The sequence below is a fragment of the Tamandua tetradactyla genome, chromosome 24 (assembly GCF_023851605.1).
Source record: "Tamandua tetradactyla isolate mTamTet1 chromosome 24, mTamTet1.pri, whole genome shotgun sequence".
Classification (NCBI taxonomy): domain Eukaryota; kingdom Metazoa; phylum Chordata; class Mammalia; order Pilosa; family Myrmecophagidae; genus Tamandua; species Tamandua tetradactyla.
Genome location: NC_135350.1, coordinates 35,291,777 through 35,306,392, shown reverse-complemented (window position 1 = coordinate 35,306,392; position 14,616 = coordinate 35,291,777). Strand labels below are relative to the sequence as shown.

At 37.3% G+C, this 14,616-nt stretch overlaps 1 protein-coding gene across 3 annotated transcripts in view; it reads left to right on the top strand.

Annotated features, from left to right (window-relative positions):
* CCSER1 (coiled-coil serine rich protein 1) overlaps positions 1-14,616 on the top strand; it is a 1,450,145-nt gene that overhangs the window by 1,018,329 nt on the left and 417,200 nt on the right. The gene's annotated exons all lie outside the window — the stretch shown is intronic.

Sequence of the window (14,616 nt, the reverse complement as noted above, 5' to 3'; positions counted from 1 at the left end):
AGTTGACACCTGTCCCTAACCATGACAGTCCACCCGTTGTCAACTTGGCACCTATATATATATATCACCTTAGACCATACTTAATTTCCAAATGAAAACAAATAAGCATACATTTTTTCTTTTACCTGACAATACTCAACTGTCCTGCATGTAACTGGAAACACATTAAATCTCTCCAGAATAGGGTGCAAATCCTTGGGCAACATTCATTCTTAAACTTGATATCTTACAACTTAAATAGTATAACACAAACAAAACAGCATTACAGTCCTTGTTTCTGTAACTGATCACGTGGTCAAAGTTCATATTTATCACTACCTTCTTCCACTACCCATTCCATGTTCCCTTTCCCCTCAGCAAGCACTTCAGCTGGCCATGGTTCTTTGCCTGGTGGGGTGACCCAAACCTTCATTCCTGAAGTCTCAGAGCCATTAGTGGTCCTGCCTGGATTGTGTTGTTGCAGTTTTCCATTGATTTTGATCACAGGGCATGGTAGTACTAATAGACGCCCCAGGGGGTCTCCTATATTCCAAGAAAACTCTTCTTTACCTCCATTATGTAGTTGCAGTCCTACTTCCTTCTGATAGTCAGGGTCAATTACCCCAGACAATAATGTAATCCTCTTCTTGGTGTGTTGATCCAGAGGCATAAGTAGCCCAAAGTGGCCAGGTGGCAATCTTAACTTCCAGTTCAGTGGTATCACTATTGTTTCTCCTGGAGAAAGCACACCCCGTTTTGGAACTAAAACCTGTAGACCAGCAGAACTCAGGGTAGCAGGGACAGGAAGCAAAAATTTTCCTAGTGGATCACTAGGAGTAATAGTGAGTGGCACCACACTCATTTCCACCCCTTGGTTCCTGGACCCATGGATCCTGGCTATGGGAGAAACAGCACCATACAGCGGACGCTGATTCAGAGCATACACAGCTTCCTGGAGAACATTACCTCAGCCTTTCAAGTTTTTGCCACCTAGTTGGCACCGTAATTGAGTTTTCAAAAGGCCATTCCACCGTTCTATCAATCCAGCTGCTTCTGGATGATGGGGAACATGGTAAGACCAGAGAATTCCATGAGCATGTGCCCATTCCCGCACTTCATTTGCTATGAAGTGTGTTCCTTGATCCGAAGCAATGCTATGTGGAATACCATGACGATGGATAAGGCATTCTGTAAGCCCACGGATAGTAGTTTTGGCAGAAGCATTGCATGCAGGGAAAGCAAACCCATATCCAGAGTATGTGTCTATTCCAGTTAGAACAAATCGCTGCCCCTTCCATGAAGGGAGTGGTCCAATGTAATCAACCTGCCACCATGTAGCTGGCTGGTCACCTCGGGGAATGGTGCCATATCGGGGGCTGAGTGTGGGTCTCTGCTGCTGGCAGATTGGGCACTCAGCAGTGGCTGTAGCCAGGTCAGCCTTGGTGAGTGGAAGTACATGTTGCTGAGCCCATGCATAATCTCCATCCCTACCACCATGACCACTTTGTTCATGAGCCCATTGGGCAATAACAGGAGTTGCTGGGGAAACAGGCTGACTGGTATCCATAGAACGGGTCATCTTATCCCCTTTTTTATTAAAATCTTCCTCTGCTGAAGTCACCCTCTGGTGTGCATTCACATGGGACACAAATATCTTCATGTTTTTAGCCCACTCAGAAAGGTCTATCCACATACTTCTTCCCCAGACCTCTTTGTCACCAATTTTCCAATTATGGTCTTTCCAAGTCCCTGATCATCCAGCCAAACCATTAGCAACAGCCCATGAGTCAGTATACAAGCGCACCTCTGGCCAGTGTTCCTTCCAAGCAAAATGAACAACCAGGTGCACTGCTCGAAGTTCTGCCCACTGGGAGGAATTCCCCTCACCACTGTCCTTCAAGGACACCCCAGAAAGGGGTAGTAGTACTGCAGCTGTTCACTTTCAGGTGGTACCTGCATATCGTGCTGAACCATCTGTAAACCAGGCACGAGTTTTCTCTTCCTCAGTCAATTCACTGTAAGGAACTCCCCAAGAGGCCATAGCTCTGGTCTGGGAAAGAGAAGGTAATGTGGCAGCAGGAGTGGAAACCATGGGCATTTGTGCCACTTCTTCATGTAACTTACTTGTGCCTTCAGGACCTGCTCTGGCTCTATCTCGTATATACCATTTCCACTTTACAATAGAGTGCTTCTGTGCACGCCCAACTTTATGGCTTGGTGGGTCAGACAACACCCAACTCATGATAGGCAACTCAGGTCTCATGGTAACTTGGTGGCCCATGGTTAAGCGTTCAGTCTATACTAAGGCCCAATAGCAGGCCAAAAGCTGTTTCTCAAAAGGAGAGTAGTTATCTGCAGCAGATGGTAAGACTTTGCTCCAAAATCCTAAGGGTCTGTGTTGTGATTCTCCTACTGGGGCCTGCCAAAGGCTCCAGACAACATCTCTATTTGCCACTGACACTTCCAGCACCATTGGATCTGCTGGATCATATGGCCCAAGTGGCAGAACAGCTTGCACAGCAGCCTGGACCTGTTGCAGAGCCTCCTTTTGTTCAGGTCCCCACTCAAAATTAGCAGCTTTTCTGGTCACTCAATAAATGGGCCGGAGTAGCACACCCAAATTAGGAATATGTTGTCCCCAAAATCCAAAAAGACGAACTAGGCATTGTGCCTCTTTTTGGTTGTGGGAGGGGCCAGATGCAGCAATTTATCCTTCACCTTAAAGAAATATCTCGACATGCCCCACACCACTGGACACCTAGAAATTTTACTGAGGTGGAAGGCCCCTGTATTTTTGTTGGATTTATCTCCCATCCTCTGACACACAAATGCCTTACCTGTAAATCTAGAGTAGTTGCTACTTCTTGCTCACTAGGTCCAATCAACATGATATCATCAATATAATGGACCAGTGTGATGTCTTGTGGGAGGGAGAAACGATCAAGGTCTCTGCAAACAAGATTATGACATAGGGCTGGAGAGTTGATATACCCCTGAGGTAGGACAGTGAAAGTATATTGCTGACCTTGCCAGCTGAAAGCAAACTGTTTCTGGTGGTCCTTACTAATAGCTATTGGGAAAAAAGCATTTGCCAGATCAATAGCTGCATACCAGGTACCAGGGGATGTACTGATTTGCTCAAGCAATGATACTACATCTGGAACAGCAGCTGCAATTGGAGTTACCACCTGGTTGAGTTTACGATAATCCACTGTTGTTCTCCAAGACCCATCTGTTTTCTGCACAGGCCAAATAGGAGAGTTGAATGGGGATGTGGTGGGAATCACCACCCCTGCATCTTTGAAGTCCTTAAGAGTGGCAGTAATCTCTGCAATCCCTCCAGGAATACGGTATTGCTTTTGATTTACTATTTTGCTTGGTAGGTGCAGTTCTAGTGGCTTCCCCTTGGTCTTTCCAACCATAATAGCCCTCACTGCACGAGTTAGAGAACGAACGTGGGGATTCTGCCAGTTGCTCAGTATGTCTATGCCAATTATACATTCCAGAACTGGGGAAATAACTACAGGATGGGTCCGGGGGCCCACTGGACCCACTGTGAGACGGACCTGAGCTAAAACTCCATTGATCACCTGGCCTCCATAAGCCCCCACTCTGACTGGTGGTCCAGAGTGACGTTTTGGGTCCCACTCCTTTCCAATCAATGCCCTCTCTTTAACGGCAGACACCACGCAAGACTGAGATTTCAGTTTACGTTGTAAAGTTGCTACTCTAACAATAAGATTCTGAGTCTGATTTTCAGAGATCTCAAGTCTACGGCTACAGGAAATAAAATTTTCCTTCAGGATACTCATAGAAACCTCTACATCTTTCAGACGGCACTTAAGCTTCTTGTTTGAAGCCTTAAGCCCATTCCTTTCACCCTTTAATGTAGACAGTGTATCTAACAACAACCAACCAACATCTCTATAACTCTTATTTCTACAAAACTCTGTAAAGGTGTCAAAAACATTATCCCCCAGAGTCTGGCTTCGTACAAGCGAAGCATTAGGAGAATCGAATGATGATATTTTGACTATCTCCTTTGCCAACTCAGTCCATGGATTGGGAGTGTCATTCTGATTATGGGAATCAGAGTCCTTAGTGTCTCTGAGCCCAGTCAGAGTAGAAAACCATTCATAAAAACCCATTTTTAAGATTCTGTTCCTTAAGAGCCACTCCTGGTACCAAGATGTATTAGTTAGGGTTCTCTAGAGAAACAGAATCAACAGGGAACACTTGCAAATATAAAATTTATGAAAGTGTCTTACATGACCATACGAATGCAGAGTCCAAAATCCACAGGGCCGGCTCCAAAGCCGATAACTCCGATGGATGGCCTGGATGAACTCCACAGGAGAGGCTCACCAGCCAAAGCAGGAATGCAACCTGTCTCCTCTGAGTCCTCCTTAAAAGGCTTCCCATGATTGCATTTAGCATCACTAATTGCAGAAGACACTTCCCTTTGGCTGATTACAAATGGAATCAGTTGTGGATGTAGCTAACGTGATCATGACCTAATCCTATGAAATGTCCTCATTGCAATAGACAGGCCAGCACTTGCCCAATCAGATGAACAGGTACCACAACTTGACCAAGTTGACACCTGTCCCTAACCATGACAGTTCTTATCTCTAAATATCAGGTTACATATGTAAAACAGCCTCTCAAAATCTAGAAATAATAATCACCACTCTGGACTTAATGTGTCTGCTCTAAAATCTTACAATCTAGGCATTTTCTAAAGGTGACCATACCATTCTTGTTCTTTCGTTTCTGGCTTTTTTTTTTTTTTCCTGGCATGGGCAGGCACCAGGAATCAAACGCGGTCTCCAGCTTGGCAGGTGAGAACTCTGCCTCCTGAGCCACCCTGGCCTGCCCTATTTCTCTCTTATTTGCCTCACCAAATGTCCCACATGTTCATTCACATTGTTGCATGCCTCACAACTTTGTCCTTTCTGCAACCCCACAACCTTCGTTCATAAGAATACATCATCGTTCACTAATCTACTTCTCCGTCAGTGTATCCTTCAGCCACCTGCATTCACTGGGCATCATGTAGCGGGCCCAAAATCCACAGCCCATCAGCATTCTCCATTTTAAATAATTTCATTGTTCCCAAGAGAAAGAAAACCAATAAACATACCTTTGTCAAATAAGAAATCTAAACCTCCTCTTAACTCTTGTCCCTCACCCCAGTATTTGCCTCTGCTGTTGCTGTGGTAGTGCTGATGGTTTCCTTTTGAACATAGCCCATAGCATGCAATACCAGTTTTCCCCCGTACCCTGGACTTAACCACTCTTTGTACAAGAATCATATCTTTGAAGCAATCCAAACATAATCTTTTTAAAGTATATTTTGTTTATATTTCTTCTCACTCTACCATTTTTCAAACAACTTAAAGTATGATATTGTGGTGAAAAAAGAAATGTTGAAAGAAAGAGTGAAATATTAGGAGATATAGCAGATCATTCATATTTTTGTGTAACACTGGGTTATTCATCTTTTGTAATGAAAATACTCCCATGATTGGAAGAAGTTTGGCAAGACAAGTAGCAGAACAGTATCTAAGTAGTCCCATCTCGTATTTTGGGCCCCACAAATAATCATGTTCATAGGACTAAGAAGCAGTCGTACTCACAGCTATAGTTTATTACAGCAAAAGGATACACAGCAGGATCATCAAGGGAGAAACATACACACACACACACACACACACACACACGTCAGGCAGAATCTGGAGGAATCCTGCCCAGGATTGTAAACATTCTTCCTCTCAGGATTAGTTACCCAGAACATGCTCCTTTCACCAACAGCCAAATACAGCAACACATCTGCCATGTTTCCGCCCAGGAAAGCCTGCTAAAGAGGTTTTTGTTGGACTCCATTGAGCACTTTTCTGCTTGTGTGATCAGCCACAATAACAGACATTTCAGATCCCCAGAAGGAAAGCAGGTGTGTATCATCATCAATCAACATTGTTTATACAAATAGTCATACAGTGGATTCAGGCCCTAGGTAAACAAAACAAACTTAGCAGCTCAGGGAATTTTTTGAAAGCTGAATTCCCAGACACCAGCCAAAGGCCAGTCCTGCATGCAGGGCGTTCTAAAGAGGAAAATTAGACCTGCTATGTTAATTTTCCCGCACACCTCTCCAGCATTTTCAAGCGCCAATATGTGGGGCAGTGGAGCCCAGGAGAATTTGGAAATAGAATATGTAATTACAATAGGGGAGAGTGTACCAAATAATGGCAGCACTTTTCTGTTATCAGTAGAAGAACTCTAATAGTCTACACCAGGGTTTTCAAGATTTTCTTCAGAATTTCATCTATGTTGTAAAGATGGTAAAAAAAAAAAAAAAAAGAAAACCAAAATGGTTAAGCATAGCTCAACAACACACATTTATTAAATTGTTTGCATGTTCTGTGCAAGGAATGGGCAGTGTTTTCATCTTGGAAAAAAGCCTAAGCTGTAGTGGTAGAGAGGGATGTACATGGGTATTTAGCATACAGAGCAGATCATGATAAATGCTTTAATAAGTGTTTAAAGTTTTAAGGGAATATAAGGAAAGGAAATGTGAATTTTAAGGGGGACTGAAGAAGCCTCAAGAAAGAAGTGACATTTGAGCTTTGTAGTCCATAAGGATTTCTTCAACAGAGATAGGACAATGACATTCTTAAAAGAAACAAAGAGCTATGAATGTACAGGGCATTGGGAAATACCGAGTACATTGGATATTAAATGTAATGCAATGCTAGACATTACAATGTAACCAGTATAATAACGATATGGTAGTATAATTGGAAATGAGATCAGAAGTGCAGACTGAGCCAAGATGGATGAGTCTCGAATTTCATACCCACAGGATTAGTTACCTATTTTCTATCCAAAAAGGAGGAAATATTCCACTGGCGAATAAACAGCAAATTCTTTCTTAGAACATATGGCTTTAAGTTGGAAAAGAAAGTAAAAGCAACTAGTTTTTTTCCATGTAGATTTGATTTTTATCTTATTATCTATAAAATAAAGACCCATAAAGAAAATTTAGCAAGACTGCTTTGATTGTGCTGGTATATTTAAATGCATTTCTCAAGTAATTATATTCCATTTATTAAGAAAGATTTCAACTTCATCAAACCTAGATTATTATCTATTACACATATAGGTGCAGTAATTATGAATAATTTTTCACCCAGTCATACCAAAAAATCTATATTCATCGTTTTAGATCTCATGTTTGAACATGGCTTCCTTACATTAATACAACTGAGTTAAAATATTAGGAAAATACCGAAAGAATCAATATATGTAATTTATTCTAACTGCTAACGTTAAGTGTCATATCTATAAAAATGAAATTATTTAAAGTGAGCTATTACCATATGAAACATTATTTATCCCTTTTTATTAACATTATCTTCGCATTTTATAGTATTTTACCTTTGTTATAGTATTTTAAACTTTTTCCGTTAAAAATTTTTTTTGGTTCCTTTTAATTGGGACAAGATGTGCTTGGACCAGTATTAGAAATAACTCAGAAGCAAAACACAATGAGATCATTTTATTGAAGGCATGAAGCACGTAAATTATTTTCAAAAATACACAAAAGCCACCAAAATGGGTCAAATTCTACAAATGATAGATTTGGGTTTTGAAACAAATGTTGCATCCCTTCCTCTTTAAAATCCATGACATTCTGAGGGAGAACTAATTATCTTAAGGCTCTGAGTTAACTGTTGCCAAATGGTCTCACAGTTAGCTACAGAAGAGAAATGAAGCACAGAACAGTAAACCTTGGGGATTCACCTGGCCTCCTCTGCAGCCAAGATTGTTCCTATGGTGTCAGACAACAATTAAAGAATCTGGAATTGAAGGTGACTCAGAAAAGGGCAAACTGAAAAGTATAACTCTCTTAACCAGGTCATCCGCAGCACAGTTAAAGAGTAACCAGAGCGTAACGAATGAATTAACATAGGAAAGAGTTAGGAACATTTTACAAAGCGGAGATGAATGGATAATTATCCTGAGCAATGTAAAGAAGTAGAACACTTATTGGACTCATGTATGGACCTTCACTAGCTATCTATGTAATCTCAAGCAAGTCATATACCATATCTCGAGGTTCAGTTTCTTCCCAAATAAAATAAGGGACTGAGTGATCTCTGTAGCTGTTTTTAATGTTAACATTCTATAAATCTTTTTGTAAATGACACTCTTGTAAAATATTTAAATGTAAGCATCCTGAGAAAAGACTTTTCTCTGTCTTAGCCCACAGCATGGAACAAAGCCTGGCGATAATAAGAACTTAAACGATATTTGTAGAATAAATGAATTAGCCACAAAATGATGGTGAGGGGTCAGTGGGACTTCTTAGCAGAAGAACAGTAAATGCTAACATAAACATTCCCGCATCTAGGCACGTGTCTGTTTCCTCTCTTTTTAAGGTAAACTGCACTCTTGGTGATGGTGAGCCAAGATGGGTAATAAGAGGGTCCCTGGAGAGTCTCAATTTTTCACACATCACTGGTTGGAAAAACTATAAAGTAGTTTAAAATCCTTAAGTCTAAAGATTATCTTTTCTGGGACTAGTTCTTTACTATAGAAGGAAACCTTAGATCTTCAAGTTATGGTCAGCTTCTTATTTTGCCAAAACAGTGCCTAACTTTTCCATGGCTACACGTTCAGATTAAATAAATTAAAGCATAATATCATTAACATTAATACACAGTATTTAATCTCCAAATGTAACTTCCCAACTGGTACATACTGGCTAAACCTTGCCAAATGTACTGGTAGAATTAATTTGATTAATTCTGTCAGTCTATACCAAATCATTATATTTCTTTGAATGAAAATCTATTAGTATAAAAACATGTATTCTAACAAATTCTGACTTTTGAAGGATGCTATGTCATAGGAAAAGAAGAATAGAAATATATCCAAACTAGTTTAATGTACTCTTCTTAATGTAAATGGATTTCCTAGAAGGATTGAATTTCCAGAAATCCATGCTGCAAATGCATTTAAATTGAAGTAGATACCATAAGGAAAATGAAAATGGTCATTTTATTTTCAGGTAGGTTTTGGTTTGGGGAGGATATTAAATTATAGTGTGGAATATTGATTGGGTTTGATTGAAATTTAAGCCCCAGTGCATTTTCTGACTGGCAGTCTGAGAGTACACATTAATTGTTATTAATAATTGTTTGCTCTTTTTCCCTGTTTCCTAGAAATTAATAATGATGGAAATAAATACATTTTAAAAAGTAAGATCTCCAGCAGTAGATTCTGACACAATCTGATTCATTTGTTTAATTTCTAGTCTTCAATAGAGTTGCTCAGACAATATAATTGTACATTACAAATACTACATTTAAAAAGGGGAACTTTAAATGGATATGCTGAAAGCTATGCCAATTTACAAGGTAACAATTATTAAAAATATAAAGTGTGTCTACCTCAAATGTTAAATAATGAACTCTTGTACTGGCACTTTAATATTTTGGAGAGCTCTTTGAGTAATTGGGGAGATTTTTAAAACGAAGAATTGAAATGCTAGATTGATGTAGGCAAAAATCACAGCTAATGATGCAATCCTTTAGTTAAAAGGGACTGGGTAACAAAGCTCAAATGTAAAAATTGAGTGGCTTGAAAAAACTATTTTTCTAAAGGAAAATAAAATCCCTGAATTTTAGAGCTTAAAGAGATATTCAATACTATCTAGTCCAATTTCTAATTTTAGTGAAAAAGAAATGTTGTCTCAGAGGGTTAGGTGATTTGACCAAGATTAGAGAAAGAACCTAATGTATTTGATTCACATTTTTTTCTGAATAAATTTGAATTGCAGATATTAGTCTATATTCTAATAATTTTTTTAAAAGGATAGACAAATGTTGGTATTACAAGAATTGTAGAAGCTTACTCATTCAGTTCACTCAATAAATATTTGCTGAGCATCTACTATGAGCCATATACTAAATACTGGGGTTATATAAAGTTTCATTTATTTGTTTGTTTTTAATTGTAATTTATTTTGTTTTAATTAGAGAAGTAAGTTTATAGACAAACCATTCAGAATATACAGAGATATAAACAGCAACCCTAAACATCATCTACAAGGCATTATTAGAAATAAATGATCAAATAAAGCCTTGGGAGATAATCTATGTCTTTGAAAACTTATCAGTTAAGTATTTTAAGGCACTTCTTGTGGAAAAGTGGCAAATGAATGGAAACCTTGTATTCAAGGTACTTAATTATGTATCTTTTGGTGAATTGACCAATGGTCCTCAACTTAATCCCAAATGCAAAAATATTCAAGAGTCCCTCACCCCAACTTCACTAGCTTAAATATCTGAAGTAATTCAAATGTCTTCGTGTACAATATGGGTGAACTATTATATTGGCATTTACTGTATGAGGAGGTCTTCTATGAAATTATTTCTCACAAGAAATAATCCAACTAAAGAACGTGAAAGGCAGAAAGAATGAGCAAAACATCCCTTAAAAGAGATGACAACTTCTCAGTCATCATTGTACCCAAAAGTTTGCTCTTCTAAAAGACTGAGTTGGAGAACACTGTTTTTTTTTATGACTTAAATTATTGCTGAAGAAAGTCTTTATATGACTACTAGACAACAAAAGGATGATGCATTTTTAAATTTGAAGTTATTTAATAGCTTAAATAAATATTTCCCCTATGAGGTAAAACATACACAAATGCCCACGTACCAGGAATTGGGAGTCTTAGGTTATGCTTTCTAGAGCATTTGTTTGCATAGCTAAAAAATTAAAATTAAATAAAATACAAGGCACAGCCTTCTTTAATTAAATGTATGCAAGCCACATTACTTAAATTAATAGAAAATTAAAGAAAGCTTCAAAAGGCAAAAATCAACGATTGCTTGCTCAATTTTTTTAAATACTTAAATGTATGTCCATGTGATGATATTAGTATACAAAGCTCAAATAAGTAAGTTTAAAATTATTCTGTTCACGAGGATGTCAGTTAAACTCTACCAGTGTTCTCTGCCTTCAAAATCTGATATTAGAGGAATAAATTTCTTAAATATATCACGTTGTCATATAAATGGAAGCAGGACCCCAATGCAACATTGTTTAGTGAAATAACATAAAATGACATTATGTATATGTGCATGCTCACATAGATATAAGTACAAATTAATATAATTATATCATGATTATCAGCACCATGAAGGGAGAAATTTTTCTGCATTTCACTCATGGTTATGTCCCCAGAGTGTAGAGCAGAACCTGGCTTAAGTAAATGTTCACACATATGTAACGCCCCTAGCACTGTGAAATGCATAAATAGTCCTTAAGTTGCCATAACCTCAATGACATTTAATAGTGGTAAACAGAAAATATAATAGAAACCATGTTTTTGTTCCATGGTGGTCTCATTTGTACTTGTTTTAAAAGGATTAGCTTCTTCTTTCAAAAGCAAGAAACATAAATCCCTCTTATTTCATTGAAGTGGAAAGCGCAGTGGTATATACAGGGAGCAATGCCCAGAGAACCTGTAGATAAAACACAACAAGGGAATTATGAAGAGAAGCACCTAACAGGTGACACCCAGTCTGAGTAACAAGTAGCAAGTAGAGACAGGCATTTTGCAGAAGCCTCTATAGCAATAATTCATAAGGGCTTATTATTTAAAGAGCACTCATTACTTCTACAAATAATGATGATAACCCTGATAACAGAAGATACATCTTTTTTTTAATTGGAAAGTAGGAGAAAATTTATTTAAAATACAATAATTTAAATGCCTGTGAAATAAAGTACTGAATTTAGGAACACAAATCTTTATTAAAAATTTGCATATACTTTATAAATAATTCTGCTTTGAAAATTAAATTATGCTATTTAAATATCTAATACATGCACATTGGTATAATTTTTCTGAGTAAAGACATGCAAATAAACATATCATTAGTATACTGCATGGGCTCCCAAACCCCCCAAAACTTCAAATGCTTTTTCCAAATTCATATATTCTTTTGAACAGTTACGATAATTAGCTACACAGTTTTCTAAGTAAATCAAATATCCACATTTGTAATCTTAATGTAGACCAGCATGAGATGAGTTTGGGACACATGAAAGAGAATGAACAGAACTTGGACCAGTCAAGCAGATAGAAGAAAACAAACAACAACAACAAAAAAAACAAAAGCATTTCCTGGCCTCTCTTGGATTTTCATCAAAAGACCTTGTTCAATAAGAAGGAATTAACTGTGTGTGTCAGAAACAAATGTGTCATTTAGAATTTGTTGTATAAATTTTATATAATTTTATATTTCACAAATGGTTGTTACTTTCATTTCATAATATAGATTATGACTCTCTAAATGAAACCTTTTTTAAGAATGATTTAATTGCAATAAAAGAAAAAACTTACTGAAGGTATTGTGATATATTTCTGCTTAATCCATTTTATTTATTTTAACTGCATTTAGTGTATATTTCTAAACTGTCCAAAAAGAATGTTAGAGAAAGTCTCCACTCAATAGGATGAGCAATGATTTCTTCCCCTGCCTCAAAACGATCTCTCTTTCTTTTCTTTAGGTGGTTATAGCATATGGTTAATAGCAGCCAGCAAAGACAGAGCATTCAGCAGACTGAGTTTGCCCTTTGTAATTGCAGCTTGTACTGGATCACTGAGAATTGTGTTCTAAGGCATAGCCTGAAATCAACAATGTTTTTCTTATAAAGTCTTTGTCATCAGTTACTACTTAGACATTCAATAGAAAAACATGGCGGTACACTTCTTTTGGTATAATAAGCAGAAACAGTGTGACAAGAAAATGCTGAATTTTTAAAGTGTTAAATGAATTTAAAGTTTCAAATGTTTTTTTTTAATCTTGTTGCTTTAATTTAAACAGGAATAAATGAATTTGTCTAATGGATCACTAAAATCAATTTCATTTATATACTTACAAATATAAATTAATAAAGTACAAATATGTAGATGAGTGAAAAATAGATATTCCATTCATTTAACAAATATTTAAATAATTATCTAGCACCTATCATGCACCAAGCACTGTTTGGGTGTGGGATACATTAGAACACATAATAACAAAGATCTCTGCCTTTAGAGCACTTATATTCTAATATGGAAAGACAGATAATACACAATAATATTACATTTATATAGTATGTTAAAAAGTTATAAGTGTGCTGGTAGGGGATTAGGAATAGATTATGATATTAAATACAGTGATTAGAGTAGGCTTACTGAGAAGGTGTGATGTAAAGAAAGACTTGAGAAGGTCTGAAAGTTGGCCATGCGGATATGTGGGTGAAGAGTGTTCCTGTGTGTTCAAGAACTAACAAGAAAGCCAGAATGTTGTAAAGGAGACTTGTGGGTGGGTTGTAGAATGAGCCGAGGTCAGACGTGTGACAGACAGATAGATTGATAAATAACCGTATTCCAGTTATTAATCCTCCCTCTTGAACTCTTTGGTAAATCCTCTATTTTTATGTTCCACGGTAAGAACAAAAAGCAGCTTACTAGATAGACTAATGATTCATTATGCTTGGTATCACTAAGGAATACTTTTTCAAAGTCAAATACTTGCCTTTTATGATGACACATTCTACAAATTAAGTGTTAAATCTTGGTCTTCTATGATTAAAACCACTGTTGGACTCATCTTTACCACCATGAGAGAACTTGAAAGCAATGCACCTTTCATTGACAATATTTAGTGTTACTTGTTTTCGGAAACAGCATCTTGAACTTCCTATTTAAGAATTAGGTTCACAATTAGATGCTGTCAGATATAATATAACAGGAAATCTAAGTAGAGGCTCTTTGTTCTTGATTAGTCTCATATCTTAAATGGAAAATGACACTTTCATCAGAACTGGCCACCCAGCTATGAACATCAGAAACACCGGAAGTAATCGGTTTCAGGATGGACTTCATGGTATCAAAACTCATAAAATATAAGGACTCAAGTCCCTGGACCAGAAGAAATTAACTTAGGAAGTATACCAAGCTGAGAACTGCTGGAAAACTTGGGGTACGGAACTGCTATACTAGTTTAATATTTTAGTTAGCCTAGAGCAATGATAATCACAGACAAACTGTATGAAATGTTATTTGTGCCCACACAGTAGCATTAATTTTCTTTTAATCTTTGTCTGCCTCAGGAAATATTTCAATTGAATTTTACATTTCTTTCCAAGGAATCAGTAACTCCGGAGTCCACTCTCATTGGCTTTAACTTTTTTTTCACAGTTATTTCCAAATCCTAAGTAACTGAAAACCAAGAATTATCATCTTGAAGTTACTTTTTCAATATATAAAGATGACATGTTTCAGGTTGATCCTTTGAATTTTAAAGTAACTCTGAAAATAGGCTTATACATTTAAGGGGTTGCTCATTCATTTATTAAACAGATGTTTATCTAATTCATTTTATTCATCCTAACACATTTAAAAGTAGTTAATTTTGGTGGTAGTATATTTAGTGGTTGCAAAAGAAGATTGCAAACTGATACTCTGGGTTCAAAACACAATTCTACCTCCTCACAGCTGGGTCTTTTTAGAGAACTTAATTAACCTCTCTGGGCCTCAATTATCCTCTGAGAAAACTGGAGGTT